The sequence below is a fragment of the Danio aesculapii genome, chromosome 22 (assembly GCF_903798145.1).
Source record: "Danio aesculapii chromosome 22, fDanAes4.1, whole genome shotgun sequence".
Classification (NCBI taxonomy): domain Eukaryota; kingdom Metazoa; phylum Chordata; class Actinopteri; order Cypriniformes; family Danionidae; genus Danio; species Danio aesculapii.
Genome location: NC_079456.1, coordinates 23,722,714 through 23,744,296, shown reverse-complemented (window position 1 = coordinate 23,744,296; position 21,583 = coordinate 23,722,714). Strand labels below are relative to the sequence as shown.

The following is a 21,583-nucleotide window of genomic DNA, read 5'->3' as shown; positions in this document are numbered from 1 at the left end:
GAAGTAAAGAAGTAAAACATTATTACTTTTCAATTTCAGTTAAATATTGGCAACACTCAGGCTGTCAAAGTATAATAGGTACTTTAGCCGCTTGTGTACAAACCTGGAATTCTTTGATGACTGTTGTCATGTCCTTATTGATGTACACACACACGCACGCATGCACACACACACACACACACACACACACACACACACACACACACACACACACACACACACACACACTCACACACAAACACACACACACAAACCCATTTGATGTGTGTCACCACGCTGAAAATTTGACAAATTTATACAATGTAAAAAATGGCAACATAATAATAAAAAATCTTTGTATAGTTTAGTTTATAGCTTACTACAAAATGCTGGGTTATTTCTGTAAACACATTTTTATATATAGTAATTCTGTATTTTGTATATATGACTTAAAAGGTTATTTAGTCATCACAGTTTTTAAGGTTATTCCATGATTTAAATGTGCACGGACAAGTACTGTATCTACAAGGATATAAGGCCAGAAACTTGCCCCAAAATGACCAAGTTTGAGCTTGAATGTTTTAATAACTCACCTACTTGATACTTCTGCCGCACACATTACATCGCCACATTCCCAAGACTCGCATATCTAAAAGTAAAACATGAGTGTGAATAAGTTAACACTTTGACAAAGCAAAACAAGTAGTTTGCATTTATTGTTTGTCAAAATTATTTATTATACATAATTATTTATTATTTATTTCTCTATCAAAAAATAGAGAAAAGATCAAAGAGAGAAATTACTTTTTACCAAGAAATCAACAGTTTATATATACAGTCAGTGTATATATATAAGTGAGTGACTGACATTAATCTGGTAAATTATGGAATTATGTCATAACGATGTTTCTGTAATATTAAAAACAACATGAAAATTACATAAAATTAGAATACCTTTTTTTTATAACGAATTTACATATTTTACTTCCTGGACACGATTTTAACATAACAGGATTCTACAAACCTTTAATGCTACACCTAACGTACATTTCAAATAATCTCGAGTTTGTACAATGCTTCATCTGTCATGGATTGGTCAGGCTCTCACGACCCCCACTCACGAAGATCACCATCACCTGACTTCTAATGAGCACACAGCTGCATCACATTCACGAGCACCAGATAAAAGCACAGCACTCCAGTCGCTCATTGTCCGGGCTCGTCTCGACGAAAGCGGACAACTGAGCGACCACTCAGCGTAGTCATCCTCGTGTATTCCTGTTACCCAGCCACGGAGGAAAAGACCCCAACATCATTCCTGATCCTCCTGGCTATCCTTCATGTGCTCCTTGTTGTCATTTAATAAACACCCTAACGTTTCCTTACCTCTGTCTCCTGTCCGCTTCATAACAGAAGCCCGGACCATAACGACGACAACATGAGCACCCCCGATCACCTTCAAGAGCTGGTGGACCAGTTGAAGCGGATTCTACAGCCACCAGCTCCACTTTCCAACGCACCACCAGCACCGAGCACTTCCGCCTCCACAGTTTCTTCTTCGGCCCTTCCTTCCAGTCCCATGGCCCGACCAGCGCCCTACTCAGGCGGAGCGGGGGAGTGCAATGGTTTTCTGTTACAATGTTCCCTCATATTCGAAATGCAACCTTCTCTATATCCCACAGATAAGTCGAAGATCGCCTACATCGTATCTCTACTCTCTGGACCTGCACTTAAATGGGCTGAGACGATCTGGAACCAAGCCGGGCCGGTCATGAATTCCATCACTACCTTCACGGAGTATTTCAAAGAGGTGTTTGGACGTTCTGATGGGGAAGTAGCCGCTGGAGAGCAGCTGTATCATCTAAAGCAAGGTACTCTATCTACACAGGAATATGCTCTCCGGTTTCGCACTCTAGCAGCTGCAAGTGGATGGAATGAGAGATCGTTGTTGACCACGTACCGGCTCGGCTTGGAACCCACTCTCCGAATCCAACTGGCCACATTAGATGATACAATGGGTCTGGAGAGATTCATCCAACATTCTCTCCGATGTTCCGATCGTCTCCGTTCCTATCAACAGGACACCATCACCCCCTCGTCTGCACTCCTCCAATCGCCTGAGTCAACAGCCTCTCCAGAACCAGAACCCATGATAATAGAGTCTGGAAGACTGACATCAGCGGAACGACAGAGGAGGCTGACCCGGGGTCTGTGTCTATACTGCGGTGTCAGTGGACACACCCGTATGGAGTGTCCCCTTCGTCCCATTCGGACTTCAGTGAGTGTATTCAGTACGAATATTGAACAATGTAAACCACTTACTACCACCGTACAAATAACTACTGCCTCTATTTCTCTCCTTGTCACAGCCCTCATCGACTCCGGGTCAGCAGGGAACTTCATCTCCCAATCCCTCTGTCGTCAACTCCACCTCCGTACTGAGGCGTCCTCGCATATATACCAGATACAACCGATAACCCAGTGCACTCGATCTTCGACCCGTATCCATCGACAATGCGAAGACATCCTTCTTCAAGTGGGGTTGTTACATCAAGAGAGGATTCAATTTCTGGTTCTGGAGGGTGCAAATATGGACATCATTCTAGGGCGCCCGTGGCTGGTGAAGCACGATCCCATCATCTCTTGGGGCACAGGAGAGATAAAGAAATGGGGATCTGGATGTACACCTGCCTGTTTTCCAAATCTCCCTCTTCAAGGTCGGAACCCCATTTCTTTGTTTGCAACATCGGTCGAGAGCCCTCCTGAGAAGCAGTCTATCCACATTCCTAAGGAGTACAGCTCCTTTCATGATGTCTTCTGCCCCAAGAGAGCTTCCCAGCTACCGCCGCATCGGCCATGGGACTGCGCGATCGACCTAGTTCCAGATGCCCAGTTGCCAAGAGGTAGGATCTACCCGCTCTCGCTTCCAGAGAATCAGGCAATGGAAGATTACATAAGGGAGGCTCTGAGTCAGGGGTACATACGTCACTCAAAATCACCAGCCGCCTCAAGCTTCTTCTTTGTGGCCAAGAAGGACGGAGGGCTGCGTCCATGCATCGACTACAGGGTCCTAAATAACGGTACAGTAAAATACCGATATCCCCTTCCTCTGGTACCAGCCGCTTTGGAACAGCTCCGAGAAGCTAAAGTCTTCACTAAATTGGACCTCCGCAGCGCGTATAATCTGATAAGAATACGTGAGGGGGACCAATGGAAGACAGCATTCGTGACCCCTACTGGCCACTATGAATATGAGGTCATGCCTTACGGTCTGGTCAACGCCCCCTCCGTATTCCAAAACTTCATTCATGAAGTCCTCCGGGAGTTTCTTCACCACTGTGTAATAGTGTACATAGATGACATCCTCATTTACTCCCGGAGTGAGGCCGAACATCGCCAACACGTTGCGGAGGTCCTACACACATTGAGAGAACATCACCTCTACCTCAAAGCGGAGAAATGCTCATTCCACCAGAAGTCGATTCATTTCTTGGGATACATCATTGACCAAACCGGTATACGTATGGATGGGAAGAAAATTGAGGCTGTTCTATCCTGGTCAGAACCCACTTCCATTAAGGAGCTCCAGAGGTTTCTTGGGTTTGCTAACTTTTATAGACGGTTTATCAAGGACTACAGCAGGATTACATCACCTCTCACTAATCTCCTCAAGGGTAAACCCAAAGGACTGGAGTGGACCAAAGAAGCAGCCGCAGCCTTCCGCCTTCTTAAGAAGGAGTTCACAAGGGCCCCACTCCTGACTCATCCTGACCCAAATCTTCCTTTCGTGGTGGAAGTGGACGCATCCACCACCGGCGTCGGGGCAGTATTATCTCAACATCATGACACACCGCCCCGACTGCATCCCTGTGCCTATTTCTCTCGGAAGTTGAGCCCGGCGGAGCAGAATTACAGCATAGGAGACAGGGAGCTTCTAGCAATCAAGCTAGCCTTGGAGGAGTGGCGTCACTGGTTGGAGGGAGCCAAACATCCGTTCCAGGTGATCACAGATCACAAAAACCTCCAATACATCAAAGAGGCCAAGAGACTATGTCCACGTCAAGCCAGATGGTCACTTTTCTTCTCACGTTTTGATTTCTCCATTTCCTATCGTCCAGGACCCAAGAATCTAAGAGCAGACGCTCTCTCTCGTTTACACGAGCATCACGATCATGAAGAACTCCCAACGAAGATTCTTCCCGAACACATCTCCATTTGTCCGATCACCTGGAACGCTCCTCCAGTCGTTGCCACTCCGGAAGCCCCTGCTCCGCCGGGATGCCCTCCTCATCGGCAGTTCATACCACCTGAACACCGGGTAGATCTGATCCACTCCTTACATACCTCGCTAGGCACTGGACATCCAGGGATCAACAATACTCTCTCGCTAGTATCCCAACGATTCTGGTGGCCAAACATGGCAAGGGATGTGAGGCAATATGTTCAGGGCTGTAAGGACTGTGCCCAATCCAAGAGCCCACGTCATCTACCCGCTGGAAAGCTCCATCCCTTGCCGATTCCGAACCGTCCCTGGTCACACCTAGGAGTGGACTTTATCACTGACCTCCCTTCGTCAGAAGGTAATACCTGTATTCTAGTCATAGTAGATAGATTCTCAAAGTTTGTCAAACTAATCCCTCTGAAAGGTCTTCCCACAGCCTTTGAAACTGCCGACAATATCTTTAATCAAGTCTTCAGGTCATTTGGTATTCCAGAAGATATTGTGTCGGACAGAGGTCCACAGTTCATCTCACGTCTATGGAAAGCCTTCTTCAAGCTCCTAGGTGTGGCCGTCAGCCTCTCTTCTGGATATCATCCCCAAACCAACGGGCAGACAGAGAGGAAGATTCAGGAGGTGGGACGGTTCCTGAGGACCTTCTGCAGTGGTCACCAGAACTCCTGGAGCCAGTATTTGGGCTGGGCAGAATATGCCCAAAATTCACTGCGGCAACCCTCCACCGGACTCACGCCATTCCAGTGCGTCCTGGGCTTCCAACCACCGCTCTTTCCCTGGGATGGCGAACCATCTGATGTCCCCGCAGTGGATCACTGGTTCCGGGAGAGCGAGAGAGTCTGGGACGAGGCTCATCAACATCTGCAGAGGGCAGTCCGTCGAAGCAAGGTAACCGCCGATAGGAGAAGGTCTGAAGAACCCAGATACACACCCGGACAAAAGGTGTGGCTATCCACCCGGGACATACGCATGCGACTGCCCTCTCGCAAGTTAAGTCCCCGATTTGTTGGTCCCTTCACCATCGTGGAACAGGTTAACCCCGTCACCTACAAACTACAATTACCCTCTCACTACCGTATTCACCCTACATTCCACGTATCACTCCTGAAACCCTATCACGATCCTGTTCTTCCCTCCACAGAGCCTGACCACGAAGAGGAACCCCCTCCTCCACTGCTCCTAGAAGAAGGAGCCGTCTACGCAGTGAAGGAGATCTTGCGTTCCCGACGTCGTGGTGGCCAGTTGGAGTACCTGGTGGACTGGGAAGGGTACGGCCCCGAAGAAAGGACATGGGTTCCCAGAGCTGATATTCTCGATCCTAGTCTCATGGTGGAGTTTCATGAGAGCCACCCTGAGTTCCCAGCGCCTAGAGGCAGAGGGAGACCACCACGGCGTCGGAGGTGTCGGCCCTCAGGAGCGGGCCCTGGGGAGGGGGGTACTGTCATGGATTGGTCAGGCTCTCACGACCCCCACTCACGAAGATCACCATCACCTGACTTCTAATGAGCACACAGCTGCATCACATTCACGAGCACCAGATAAAAGCACAGCACTCCAGTCGCTCATTGTCCGGGCTCGTCTCGACGAAAGCGGACAACTGAGCGACCACTCAGCGTAGTCATCCTCGTGTATTCCTGTTACCCAGCCACGGAGGAAAAGACCCCAACATCATTCCTGATCCTCCTGGCTATCCTTCATGTGCTCCTTGTTGTCATTTAATAAACACCCTAACGTTTCCTTACCTCTGTCTCCTGTCCGCTTCATAACATCATCACATTTGTTTAGCATAGAAATGCTATTATTAAGTTATACACATGTCGTGCAGTCTTCCTAAAACTATGAATATAACTTAGTAGACCATATATAATTTAAAATTAACCAAATTGCAGATCAGTGATAACAAATCATAATGATATCATAATGCTTAATGTCTAACATGCTTGCAAAGTGAATTAACGTAAGTTACGTAAGATGGTACTGCTTTAATAAAAATCATGCAAGCAATCTGCTTATCGTAACGTTTTGTGCAAAATTATGCACATACTCAAGCGATATCATTTTAAAATACCAAGGGACGGCAGAAAATATCTAAAGTTAATTCGCTCAGTGTTTCTTCCTTGCTGCCGTTGTCATCCTTGTGCTTTACTTAACCGACTAGCGCGCCTTCAGTGTTGATTGCTAATTTGTTGCATTACTGCAACAAATTAGGTATAGTTTATGTCATTTGATCAGGTTTGTTTCGAATCCATTCATTTCATGTTAAAACAGCATAATTCGTAACAATAACAGTTATTTTAATCTTTTTAAAATAAACTTTATCTAAATTATTTGCTTAATTGTAATTATAGACAAGAATCATTTTTAAAGTATACTTACTGAGGTATTGGGCCAGTATAGACCTTTGAAATATAAAGAATGTGGAAGTAAATGATGTCACGGACCCAGTGGCGGATTTAGGCATGGGCAATATGGGCGATCGTCCAGGGCGGCATCTTGCTGGGGGCGGCATGGAGAGATGGTGTATGGGGTGGTTCACATAGGGGGCCATTTAAACTAGAACAGCAGTGTTTGGAAGGTTTTAAAAAGTTTTTTTTTTTACATAAAATAAGTGGGGGTGGGGGGGGGGTATTTTTTTCAGACATGTTTCTATTTTTTTTTAGACTAGGTAGTTAAAAAAGCAATCTTTGGCATATAAACCAATCCCCCCAATCAAAGAAAGAAAGAAAGAAAGAAAGAAAGAAAGAAAGAAAGAAAGAAAGAAAGAAAGAAAGAAAGAAAGAAAGAAAGAAAGAAAGAAATGTTATGGAATTATTCTATAATAAAACAAATAATAACATTTTACTCAACCCCATACCTAATAAATCCAGTATATCCATATTTCCATAGCATCTTTACGCATTTCCTTACTCTTTCCTCTGTGAAATGTCAAAGTTGTTTGGCCTGTGTGAAGTTTCCCGCCCCTCTCCATCCACTGTGCATGCTGGGATGTGTGTGTAACTCACACAAGTCGGGAATGGCTTGTTGAAGAGTGCGCGCACGCACACACTCGTAAACACACACTCTGTAGGCGCGCGAACAGCTCGTGTGTGTGTCGCGGCGTCGCGCAGGAACTCAACAGGAGCTCGACCTTGACAGATTGAAGCACCATCATCTTCATCCTTATTTCCATCATCCTCGGCAAGAGCTCCAATTTAAGGCGCAAGAAACTCAGCAGGCACTTCCTGGTAAGAGTTTAGCTTCATTCCCTCCTGGCAACGCAGAACAAGTTAGCGTGTCACTTTTCCGTTCAATTATCACGCGACAATGACATTTCAAGAGCTTGAAGCGATTTATTTGCGATTAATGCTCTTTAAAGACTTACACCAGAAAGAGCCGAGGAGAAGTTGATAGAACTTTGGGCTAGTTTGTGTTAGCGCGCTAGGCTAATGCTGCTGTGGCGTTAATTCAGTAGTGACAATTATTTAAATTATTTAGTTTAATTGTTAATAACGCTATTTTTCATGTCTAACATGATGTGGAAGTTAGATTAAAGTTGTTTTTAAAGAGTGTCGTGTGAGTTTCCAGCAGTGACACGACACACTTTTTTCAGCATTGTGGCTAAGCTAACGTCTGTCAGTGTGATAAATGCAGTGGAAATTGAGAAATTCACTCCTGCTTTTTTCCGATGCTCCATATTTAACCTCAATACAGATAACAACGTGTGTTCTGTTGATTCTCTATAGAAATGTTGCGAAAAGGCTGATTATTTGAGCATGTGAGGCATTTCTTACTTTGGCACACTTTCCAGCTGTTGACAGCAACGCGTTGTTACTTGTTGTTTTGTGAACTCAATGGACCTCGTTCATATTGTTCATAGTGACGTAAGTTAGTCAGGGGCGAGTTCTTTATTACGTCTTTGCTCATTGTGTTTTTGTCAGTTTGTTATTACACATTTAAATAATAATATGAATAAGCAATGTGTTATATATAAAAATATTTTAAAAAATTACAGTTTCATTCAGGGTTTTCCGATTTACACTGGACAATGAAACAGCACAAAAGTTTGTTTAATTATTTATATGTCAGTGTTACAAGTTGTTTATCAATCTCATTCCTTTTCAAATCTGTCTTAAACTTCTTAAAAAATGAAAGTCATATATTTATGGCAAAAACGGTATTGTATATGAATATGAAGTTACAACGAAAGTGAATGGTGAAATCAGCCGTATAATTTGTTTTTGAGTTACCTAGCAGACATGAATTAGATCAAACATGAGAGTTTTTAAGAATTTATGACCGTTTTAGTACTTCGGTAGTGCAGTATTTAGCAATAGTGCTGCATCATGGTTCACATATTATTTACTATATTTTATTCAAAATCATAATTACTGTACTGCTTCTATGGCTGGGCCGATAAATGATATTATATTAAATCGCGATAAAATTTATGTCAAGAACATTGATGAGCTCTGGACTTTTTTGAACTCTGTATTGATCTAATAGCCAATCACACAACTGAAATGTGCAACAATGGGAATCTAAAAGTGTGGCTGTGTCTGAAACCGCCTACTACTCAGTAGGTACTGCATTTGAATTTAAACTTACTTCTCGGCCGTTAGAAAAGTACGTTCTGTGCAGTATGAATGTGAGAAGTATGAATGGAATTTGGATTTACTACATCTGCCATTTTGTCATGGTCATGTGACCTACCTGCATCAGTTGCGTCGCTTTACTCCCCCTCATGAATTCTCTCACTGGGCATCATGGGATATCGCAGCATGCATGGGATGCGCACTTCAGAATCTCGCCGGAAGTAGTAAGTCATCCAGGTACTTCTCGCATACTGATTTTCGAATTCTATGAATTCAGACATACTACTCGGCTTGCGTACAGTATAGTATGGAAGTATGCGGTTTCGGACGCAGCCTGTATTTATATTCTGATCAGAGATAGCAAAAGTACACGCATCCTTTACTCAAGTGGAAGTACAGATACTCTTGTTTAATACGACTCAACGGTAATCAACGGTAAAAGTTGATGTACTGAATACACTTATGTACTCAAGTAAAAGTACGGAAGTACGGCCTGAAACATGTACTTAAGTAAAAAGTATTCATTACTACTACCTGTTTTAGTTTCACAGTGGTAACTACACCGCACATCATTTATACATCTATACAAAAGAACTTATTTTCTATTTTTTTTAAGCAGCAAATTAGCCAAGCAACATCGTTTTACAATATTGTCCAACAACACTGCTCAAAAAGTTGTTCTATGTATCATCACCTGGACACAAAATATGGCTGTTAAAAACAACAGCTGCCATACTAGTCATATACTCTAAAACAGAATTCTGTAGGCTGCCTATATTTTTATAATTAATAAATGTCTTAAATTTAACACTTAATTTTCTTCTTTTTTTTTTTTCTTTTGTTAAATTAGAAAAAACTTTAATATATTTGATTACAAATATTTTTTTGCAATATGGTAAAGCTGCTTCATTTTCTGAAACAGCAACACTTCTGCAGCTCATTTGATTTTACTGTTTGTTTTTTTTTGTTTTGTTTGTTTGTTTTTTTAAACTAAATTAATGAGCCCAGATTAAAAATGTAAGGAGTAGAAAGTACAGATATTTGTGTAAAAATGTAAGGAGTAAACGTAAAAAGTTGTCAGACGAATAAATATTGGAGTAAAGTACTGATACCAGAAAGAATCTGCTTGCGTACAGTATTTGTACTTCGTGACAGTATTTGTTCTTCATTACTTCCCATCTCTGTTAGAGATGTACCTAATTTTCAGCCACCATAACTGTATCAACTGAAAATATGTTATGTTGAAAATCTATTATATATATGCTGAAAATATATTATGGACCTTCTAATTTTTGTGGCTTCGGTCATTGTTAGGATACTCTTTTTACATTTGGAAGCATCAACAATTTAAATCGTAATGTATATCGTTATTGTTCAATATGGAAAATAATTATTTAGAATGCTTTTCTGCCATATCGCCCAGCCCCAACTGCTTCCCAAATCACATGTATTAGGGTTAGTATCCCAAACAGATCCATAAGGTCTGCTATTTGTGGGGGGAATTTAAAGTGTGCATATTTCCACTTTTTTTTTTTATTTGACACTTTTTTGAGATTAGATTCCATTTTATTGTCATTACAGATGTACAAATACAAGGCAAGAAATGCAGTTTAGGTCTAACCAGAAGCGCAATAGCAGCTATAGTGCAGGATATACAGTAGTCAACATTTGAAGTGGATCACCCTCTTTCATTAAAGTTGTCCTAAAGCTATTGAACAACACCCATTGTTGTCTTAGGACAATTTTGAAGATTTTTTTGATGCTCTTCGAAGGTTGACTAGGCATGGGACAATAACCGGTTTCAAGGTTAACCGTGGTTTGAAAAATTCAAGGCTTTAAAACCACCAAGGTTTTTTGTTATACCTTTCTTAATGTATAGTTTATGTAATTTTTATTTATTATTATAATTTTTTTTAACATGTTTTTCACAATTATTTAATTTTATTTTTTTATGGCGAGAGTACCTCCAGCAGAAAAGGAACCTCCACATCAAAAGCTACTGGTCCAAAATATTTAAAATGTTTCTTAATATAAAATAGATTGTGTTCAATGGGGAAAAAAGTTGTTGTTTTTTTACCCAGACATTTAAAAAGAACTTATTTTGGAGCAGTAATCACATCACGGTGATTCCGTGAAACCATGCTATTTTTATCCAAGGTTATCATACTGTCAGAATCTTATATCCGCCCATGCCTAATGTTGACTATACTGTAGGTATAAGTTATAAAGTGCAATTAAAGAAAAACTGGGTGATATTTACAGATGGATGTACTATGAAAATGTCTTTTTGCAATGAATTTCATTTTGTATAATGTGTCATTTAATTTTGGCGAATATTTAGTTGGTCAGTTATCTACAGCATAAACAAGCAGACCGAATGATATCTGAGGATAAGCGCTTTAAAACAAGTCCGCTAGTATATGCTTTAGCACCAAAACAGTCCATTAAACTATTTTCATGGTTTCATTTTAATTCATTAACGAAGCACGGTTTGAGCAGCATGAGCTGGACAATCTTTATAGGCTATTGGCAGCACTTATAGTTTTCTTAGATTTCCTCAGAAGAATAATCTCGGTCTGAAGGATGCAAGCTCAGAAGCTCGCTGTATGAATGGAGACACTTCCTGCATGTCTCGCCGTGATGTGTGATTTATAAAATGAGTCTGCATAGACCCATTCGTGCCAGTCTGTCAGACAAATTTGGTTAAAACACCCACGGATATAACAGATCTGCGCATAACAGGGTTTTATGCTTTCCGCAAAATGCAATATCAAGAGGGTGACTCCATAATAAGGTAAACTGCACACACTTTATGATGTAATGCATGGACGCGTCTTACGGCGCATAGCATAACTAAACGTTTAAATGTCCATGCTTGATCAGTCATCAATTAAAGTGTTATCGACAATCAATAGATTATCAAGTAATTGATAGCATCCCTAAATACAATATATTAAAGGATATTTCACCCTAAATACACCATGCTCACCATTAAAAGGACAGTTCATCCAAAACTGAAAATGCTGTCACCATTAACTCACCTTTTATTAGTTCCAAAGTTTTTTTACATTTTTTTTTCTGATGTTGAACAATATTATCCAATAACTTGTAGGGAATGTCTTTGATTGTTGAAAACTTGAACAGTAAATGCTGAATTAAGATTGTTCTTTTATTTATTGTTTTATTATTTATATTGTCAGACAGCTGAAACATTTCACAAATTGTGTTTAATCAGCTGCACAAAGAGATTGGGATGCTGAAAATCCTATAAAATTTATAGACGTGTATCGTGATAATCATCGATATCGACCAATGTGAAAAAAATTATCGTGATAATTTTTGTTGTCATATTGCCCAGCTCTACAGGGTGCTATTAATAATCATATGTATCCAGATAGATATGAACATAATTACAAATGTATATGTGCAGTGGATATGTACAATTCAGTATGAATTAGTGCAATAAATATGTGCAATTTTAATTGTGCAAATATTAAATAGTGCAGTATTTGAGGATGATTAAGTTAAGAACTTAATGGATAATAAAGTGTTTAATCATGATTTTTTTCACATTTTATTTTAACATGACAAAGAGGATCGATGGTAAAGAGGTTTAGAAAAATGTGTGTGAGAATAATCAGTATCTAACTTGATAACAAATACAAAAACATAATATTTATTTTGTAACTTTTCTGGAAGGGCATAGTATAATAGGGTAAATAGGGCGCTGTTTAGAATATTCCCATTATGTGAAATTGGTCTTAAAGTCTCAAGATGTCTTAAATTGAATTTCCTGTTAACCATTTGAAAAAAAAATTGTGTAAAATATTTGCTTTTTAATTTAAGCTATTTAATAATATTTATCTCAAGACATTGAAACAAGTAGTTTATTTATAATATAATTTTATCAGTAATGTAAGAGATTAGTTAACCAAGTGATACTCCTGCTGCTATTTAAAAATATTAGTCCGCATTTTTTGTTTGCGCAATTATGTTTGGCTTGTTTTCATACTAGTCTCACTTAATGTTTCATTTTACGTACAATTACAATACATAAGTGTCTTTCTGGTGCAGGATTCTAAGTCATTTCAGTTTACCTCCTCATTTACGTGTGTGCTTTATCAATATTGATCACGGCAGGTTCAGAGAAATGTGCACTTAAAATATGAGCAACATAAGGGAGTAATCTAACTTTAAATAAAATGCCAGAGATTTCCATTGCTTAGGTAAATTTAGAGCGTCTTATTCTGGCTGATGTACAGTCTGCGTATGAATATGTTTATATCAGTATACATGTGAAATTTATGACAGAAATCTTCTCGACAGCAACAGTATCATAATGCAATGCAGAGCATTATGCTGACTTACATTTTTCAGCAGCAAGTTGATTTGTTTCATAGTAAGACAAACATTTTTTGGACTGGTTGCTTATGAACTTGCTTTAAATTTATTGAAATAAGTCACTGCGCACAATCACATCCCTATTCACTGTATCAACCACTCGACTCAACACAATAGATATTGTATTGGCAGTTGAAAAAAATGGGCTTGAGGATTTTTTTTCTGCTAATTTAATGACATTAAAATGTACTTTAAATGGTTTGAAGAGATTAATTTATTTGTGTGTGGTATTTTGTGATGCAGTTTTTAGTTGACCCTCACATTAAGCCTTGCATTTCTATATTTATACTATTGTCAGCATAGTAATCAAAATGTTGGGATATTCATACATTTTTTTGCCTGATCTGGCACAATTGAAGTGGATCTTTCTGCACATTCAAGGACCGATATGCATTTGGGCATTTTTGTTGTTGTTTTTTTCACTTCTGTCGTTGCTTTAGATTTCCCCAGGAAATGAACTCTTTCATAGCATAATTATGCGATGCATATGCCACTGTAAACACAGTAATAGACATGCTGACAGCCTGCGTTTGTCACAAAATACAGAAAAACCGGAGTAAATATGCGCTGTGATCCAAAAGAACAACCACAGTCTCTCCGCACGGGTCGCTATAGGCATTTCTTACGTCCTCGCTGCAAACGACACTTAATATTTCACACAGGATGACACGGAGAGAAGGCAAGAGGCTGTGTGTTTTGAAAGCCTGTCTCTCTTAATACGCAATACCCCGAGTGTTGCAAATAGCTGGGCACGCCAGCCTGGCATACTAACACTCATCAGCTCTCCGCCGAGTTTCTCCGGCCCAAGGGCTGTCGAGGTCTGTGGCTGGAGTGAGACGTAACACCCCCTCATTTGGGGATCTTCCACGACAGGACCCTGCTCTCTGCACTCAATCAGTCAGCGAAACAAACAGCCAGTTCGAGAGCTGCAGGAGGAAGCTGTGGCGCTTTTTATTTGAGTTTTTTTTATTTTGTTTTCAGAAGTCATGCCAAGTTGGAACTCTGAAACCTTTGGCGGTGCCTTTGCAGGGCAGGGAATGAAAAAAAAACTTTACACGTTGCTGAAGCCAAGCCTGGAAGCTGGCGGGGCGTTTGAACTGCTCTGAAAGGTCTGGAGAAGTGGGCTGGTTCCTGCGCCTCGCCGTGAGCAGGCATTGGTGGGGGGTCGAGGGGGCGTAAACTGAGGGCGAGTGCCACCATACTGTGAAGGCCGGGCGAGTGGCCAGCATCGTTGACAGTTTAACAGTGAATATTTTACAGCACAGCATACTGCATGCTGTAAACAGGAGTGAGCTACATAAAGGCTGTTTATCGTACTTGGGAAGCCTTTAAAAAAATCCCTCCATCTTTATCCCCATATTAGAATAAAGCAGATGGCTTGGGCCAGTGTGGCTCAGGAAAAAGCCGGAGATGAAAGCAGGCCAGTTTCTTTGAACAAGGAGTCTGTCACGTTACTATCTCCAGGTCTCCGGGTCAAACCATGCAGTTTTTTTTTTCTCACTTCGCTTCGGCCAAAAATATCCCTGGGAATCTCATTAATATTGATGTTTTGATGTCGCAAGCATTTTCTCTGGTTGTTAACAGGCCAAATGTGTTTTTTTAATGCACGGTTAAGATCTTTTATGATCTACAAAGTGTTGTTTTAACAGTGTCATTTGTCTCGGCCATTCGTTGACCGCTAAAAGTGCAATACCAGTAGGAATACGAGGCAATATATACCGCCTTAGAACTTAAATGACATGAATAATTGAAGGATAAAGTATTCTCCAAAGCATGGACTGGCATTTTGACATAACTTATTCCTTTTAAGCAAATTTGAATCTAGGAAACATTTACTTGTATCTTCAAAGTGATCAGCGTATCATGCTGAAACTGGCAAATTCTCTTGAAGTGAACAGATGTGAACTGTCTTGTGTCTTTTAAAATGAACAAATTAACAAGTTATAATAAAAAACACACAGTATTTACACAGTATTTTTGATAAATGTTGATTTTCTTTTCTCATAATTCTCTCAAGTACTTTATTTCAATTCAATTGAATGTTATTTGTAAAGCACTTTAAAACAACACCGTTGACCAATGTGCTGACAATAGAGAGTAAAACAGAGTGTAGCACATACTTTAAAATAGATATAAATAAACATAAAATGTCAACATCTCACGCTGTGCTAAAAGCCAAATTGAACAAGTGGCTTTTAAGAAGAAATTTAAAAACAGTAATGGAAGAGGCTTGTCTAAAGCAGCTCATTCCACAATTTTGGTGCAGCCACAGCAAAAGCCTGATCATCTCTGAGCTTTCGACTTGTCCTGCACTCTCAGAAATAAAGGTACGCGAGCTGTCACTGGGGTGGTACCTTTTCAAAAGGTACAAATTTGTTCCTAAAAGGTTCATATTAATACTTCAAGGGTACATATTAGTACCTAAAAAGTACAAAAGTGTTTCTCTTAAAATCTGTAGGTACTAATATATACTTTTGAGGTACCAATATGGACCCTTCAAGTACAAATGTGTACTTTTTGAAAAGGTACCACCCCTGTGACAGCTCTTGTACCTTTATTTCTGAGAGTGTGGGCACACCCAGGAGGAGCTGGTCAGCTGACCTGAGTGAACGAGAATGTGTGTAGGGACAGAGAAGCTCAGAGAGATAAAGAGGTGCAGCACCAGTCAGACGCTTAAAAACAAATAAAAGTAACTTAAAATGGATCCTGAAGTGCACGGGCAGCCAGTGAAGAGAAGATAAAAGCGGGGTGATGTGCTCGTATTTGTGTGTGATAGTTAGAAGACACGCAGCTGCATTTTGAACAAGTTGCTGTTGAGGAATAGAAGACTGACTCACTCCAAAATAAAGGACATGACAGTAGTCCAAGCGGGAGGTTACAAAGGCATGGATTACTGTTTCAAAGTGCTTGTGTGATTAAAAACAATTTCAATTGCTTTATTTTTGAGAATTTCTGTAAAATTTAGGGATGCATTAAATTATCTAACATTATCTACCCGTTTAGTGTGCTGGATCTTCCTCCAGCTGTAGTCACGGTCTGAAGTGGCTTTCACACAGGATGCAGAAAGCTCCAATGGCTTTATGTCCCGCAAGGGCAGTTTGTATCTGCCCTGAATGAAATTGAATAAGAGTGGAACACACAGTAGACTAACTTTTTTGCACACTAGGACTGCACTATATTTGAAAAAACTTACATTTCGATATTTTGGTTTTCTGCGATATGAATATAATTTCACACAATGACAATTTAGAAAAAAATGATTGAATGAAGGGATTGCTTCTGAACATACAAATGATGCGCAAATATTCAAAATAAAACAATTTAAAGCACAGAAGAAACGAGAACAAAGTTAAAATGAAATAACACTGATTTTCGGGAGGAGTCTAACAGTATTGATTTACAGAAATTGAATAATCAAATGTAAAATAACACCGTATAGCATAGGTCTCAAACTCGATTACTGAGGGCCGCAGCTCTGCACAGTTTTGCTCCAACCCTAATTAAATAATCAAGGTGTTCAAGACTACTAGAGACTATTAAGCAGGTGTGACCATTGGCGTGATCATTGGTGTATAGTCATGATTGTGTAAATAATTAAGCACAATTAATTTTTTACAAAGAGGCAGACTTTATCACTTCTTCTGTCCAAATGGTTTAGCTTCCTTCAAAGTTGCTTGAGATCGTGCGATGTGGCTATATTGTAGATTTGCACATTGTGATATCTGCTGAAATGATATATTGAGCAGCCTTAGTGCGCTCAGTTATATTTCAAAATAGCTCAACATTTCACTCTGGATGTTACGCTCATGTACTCATTAGGCCTGTCATAATAAAGAATTTTTGTTGTGCGATGTAGTCAGAGAAATTGTTGTGATAAACGATATTATTGTCATTTTGAGATCATTTTATGCCACTGATTATAGAATGATTATACACCCACATAATAATGCAAATAACCATAAACACTTTCAAGGAACTAAGGCTTTTCATTTTTAAGGTTATTTTGATTCTGTAATTTGACATCAAAATTATGTAAATGTCCTATTAAATACTATTAAGTAAATGTCCAATTATTAACTTTGACATCAGTGAGGCAAAATGTTCTCTTAAAATGGGTTTAGCGTTATTTGTGAATTTGTAAATGCATATTGCAACACCAAAAATTATTGAGGTCATGTACAATTGTAAGATAAGTCAGTATGTTGATTATTGTGACTAGCGCCAGATTAGTCTCAAAAATAATACGTTTGCAAAAATAAGAGTCATACATGCACAGCTCAATTCACATTTACACAACTCAATCCAAAAATTCAGCATTCACATGTCAAAATCATAAATATTTCTCCACATTAATTGAATGTACATTTATCAATTGTGTTTTGAATTTACAAATTGTGTGGATTTGTATTGGATTTGTCTATTTACAAACTGAATATGCATATTTATGAATTGGGATTTGAATGACGAAATCTATTTGCATATATATGAATTGTGTTTTAAATTACAAATTGGATTTGCATAAACATGAATTGTGTTTTGAATTTACGAATTGTGTTTTGAATTTGTGAATTGGATTTGCATATTCATGAACTGTGTTCAATTTAAGAATTGGATTTGCATATTTATCTGTTTTGAATTTACGAATTGGATTTGCATTTTTATGGAATGTGTTTCGAATTTACGAATTGGATTTGTGTATTTACGAATTGTGTTTTGAATTTAAGTATTGGATTTACGAATTGTGTTTTGAATTCATGAATTGTGTTTTCAATTTATGAATCGGATTTGCATATTTACAAACTGCGTTTTAAATTTACGAATTGGATTTCCATATTTATGAAATGTGTTAAATTTACGAATGGAATTTTTTGTATTTACGAATTGTTTTGAATTTACAAATTTTGTGCTGCGTATTTAAGAATTGGTTTTTGTATTTACAAACAGAATTTTCATATTTATGAATTGTGTTTTGAATTATGAAATGGTTTTGCATATATATATATATATATATATATATATATATATATATATATATATATATATATATATATATATGAATATATGAATTGTGTTTTGTGTTTTCAATTTATGAATCGGATTTGCATATTTACCAACTCTTTTATATTTATGAATTGGATTTGCAAATTTATGAATTGTGTTTTGAATTTATGAATTGGATTTGCATATTTATAGAATGTGTTTTCAATTTATGAATTGGATTTGTGTATTTGTAAACGGTGTTTTGAATTTAGGTATTGGATTGTATATTTACGAATTGTTTTGAATTTATGAATTGTATTGCGTAAATATATAAATCCAATAATTAAATTCAAAACACAACTTGTAAATAAATATACAAATCCAGTTTGTGTTTTGAATTACAAATTGGATTTGTGTATTTACCTATTTTATTTTGTAAATGTATTATTTTTGAGACTGATCTGCCTCCATAGTACTCGTATCCAACCATGAACTGCACATTCACCAAAAAAGCTTAAATAACACTGAAATAGTTTGTTGAAATAGGGCGCTTACATAATACACTAGTAGAACATTTCTCTCCATAGTATACTTTGTGCTGCTGCTTTAAATAGCCCCAATGTGTTGTCTTAGCAATGCTGGTAAAATGTTTTAAGTTTTAACAAGCCTTAAATTACTAAGACTATTTAATAAACTAAGAAGTAATTATTACAAAGCATTTTTGATTTAGTTTTTCTAGCCAAGTCCATTCAGGATATTCATTTTGGTGCATTCCTAGTTAAAATATCTTCAGTAGTAATATTTCTGAAAGAAACCCACTCACAAGAATCAGTAATCAGCCCACTGGATTCTCTGTATGCTTTTCATTCACTGAAAAGAACGTTCATGAGATCTTTTTTTTTTTGCTCTGATCATCCAGTGTACTTTTTGATCCATTTAAAACAACTAACTTGTAAGTGTGTTTGTTTGTGAACCACTCCACTCTGCTTAAGTTTGTTTTTGAAAACATTTGTTTTGACTTGCATTTGCAATGTTTTCTTGTTCCGGACGCCACCAATTCTTGTTACAGTGATGTTCAATGGAGAAATGGCTGTGTGAATGGGGCACAAGCCTTGACATACAGTACAGAACAAAGCAAGCCCTACAATCCTCGTACAACTAAGGCGCTTTTTCTAGTCCCTCTTATATCTCATGAAAAGGGCAGATCCTTTGTGCCCCATTAAAGAAGCGCCAAAGACACCCGCTTTAAGTTCTGCTCTGTGTTCGGAGGAAGAAGCGCGGCTGATAGTAGTATGAGACGGTTAGAGTTTTACAGATGTATTTTCATGAAAGTGGTGAAGGGCATTGATGAATAAGTATAGAAGGCGATGGGAGAAGGGAAGTCCCTAATGATAGGTGTGGTGGAGAATAGACCTCTTAGGGTTTCTGTGAGCTCCTCGCTGCAGGATCGGCCAACATAAATAAACAGCCCCACTGTGCAACCCTTGGTAACATCCGTTTAGCAAAATTCAGTTCACAGTTTCTAATTCTTTTTTCATTGCTGTCACTAGTTAATTAGCAATGTTTACTTTTAGGCTATTATCTAGGTTTTCAGTGTATAAGACAGCATATCTGTAAAAGAACACCTCCTCCATTGAACAAATTACTTCAAACTAATTAATTAACCCATTAAAATAATGTTAGTTATTGGTATAACAGTTGAAATTGAATGATGGTGTTGTTTGAAATAGTTTTGTCAATATTTACTCTTTCCATAATCTGATATCTGTATTTTTTTTTTATTGTTGGATTTACTGATAAATTCTATAATTTTTTAGGCCAATTTTGCATATTGTGCAGTAGATCGCAAACCTCTCAGTGCTTTCCATAGGTGTGGAATATACTTACGGTGGTAGCTGGATTGAAACACACCTTTTACCCACATCACATAAATAGTTAACTTTATGCGACAAACAAAACATAATTTAATTTTTAATTATATTTATTATGACACTGTTATACACTGTTTCTTTTCAGTGGTTTAAAGTAAAAAAAGACTGTTGAAATAAAAGGAAATCCACTATTTCTTTTAAGATCGGCTCACACTGTGCGATGTTTGACATCATCCACCCGTGACGCTTTCACTATCCCGCGTTCTGAAATGATTCCTCACAGCAAACATAAACAATCTGTAGTGGCAACTTAGCAATAATACTTTGTCAATAATAAAACCTGTTTTGACATTTCCCCGTGGTCATTTGAATTGACGCATGGATAACGTCAACAAAAAATGATACACCTGTAATGGAATGTGTGAATTGTTGAATCATTAATTGAAAATAAATTAAATTTGTTGCACAGGATGTTAGATTTCTAGCATTATCAGCAACAGTAATTTTCCGTATTGAATGTTTTCTTCTTTTCAGTTGGATTTTCTTGAATTTTATTTTATTTTTATTTTTTTGTGTGATCCGAACTGTGACATTTGTGATCCGTTACACGACTAATAACTAATAGTGTACATATATTTTGCAGCCAGTTTAGACCAGTCATTTCGCCCTCTCCTATAGTTGCGATTTTTCTGAGTCGTTTAGATTAGAGAGTTAATTATTTAATGTTTCTCTCGCTCTCGTGACTGTGCGTGTGCAGTCTGCTGCGAAGGTAATACAAAATACAAAAACTCAAAACGGTCCAGCGACAGCTTTAGAAAGTGAAACCAAAAGCCAAATCTCTAACATTTTAGGAGATTTAGCAATCCCGGTCAGACGAATTTTTTAAACCCCATATAGGTGTATCTCTGTGGGTCTGTAGAGCACGTTAGCGTTAGCGTTAACGAAACGTGTAAACGAGATAGTTTCCACTACTTAATACACGGTGGACGTTTGGTTATATTGGGCGGATACAAAAAAAAAGTGTAATAGGTTGATGATAATAATAGTGAAAGAAAAAATGTGTCACTAAATATACGCTTGGGCAACCCACCTAAGTAAAGTCTATGTGTGGGAAGCACTGCATCTTAATTTGGTGAACATGTAAAACGACTGCTTCTGCTTTTATTAATACACTTATTTTAATATAGCAACCATTTATACACAATGTAGATGTTAAATAAATGCTTAGCGTGTATTAAGATTGGTAAACTCAAGAAGCAAATCAGTCATTTCACAAATGCATAACTGTACATGTCAATCAGCCTATTTAATAAATAATGCAGCTTTATTTAATTCTCTTAGTTTGTCATAAGTCATATTCACATATATATATATAATGGATAATAATGGTCTAATAATGTTGTCAAGGACAGATGACAAGCACATGTCTTAAACATAATAAATCAACTTCAGAATTATGAATAGTTATTATATTCTGATGTCATCATTTTACTGTGAATTAACAAACAGGACATATTGAAAGTCTGTTCAAGTCCACTATAATACAA

The 21,583-nt window shown here is 38.3% G+C and overlaps 1 protein-coding gene across 1 annotated transcript in view; it reads left to right on the top strand.

The window, feature by feature from the left end:
* The first annotated feature begins 7,198 nt into the window (after window positions 1-7,198).
* nek7 (NIMA-related kinase 7) overlaps window positions 7,199-21,583 on the top strand; it is a 119,647-nt gene continuing 105,262 nt past the window's right edge. Inside the window, exon 1 of the mRNA XM_056447599.1 lies at window positions 7,199-7,437. The gene's annotated coding sequence lies outside the window, so the exon portion shown is untranslated. The remainder of the gene's footprint in view (window positions 7,438-21,583) is intronic.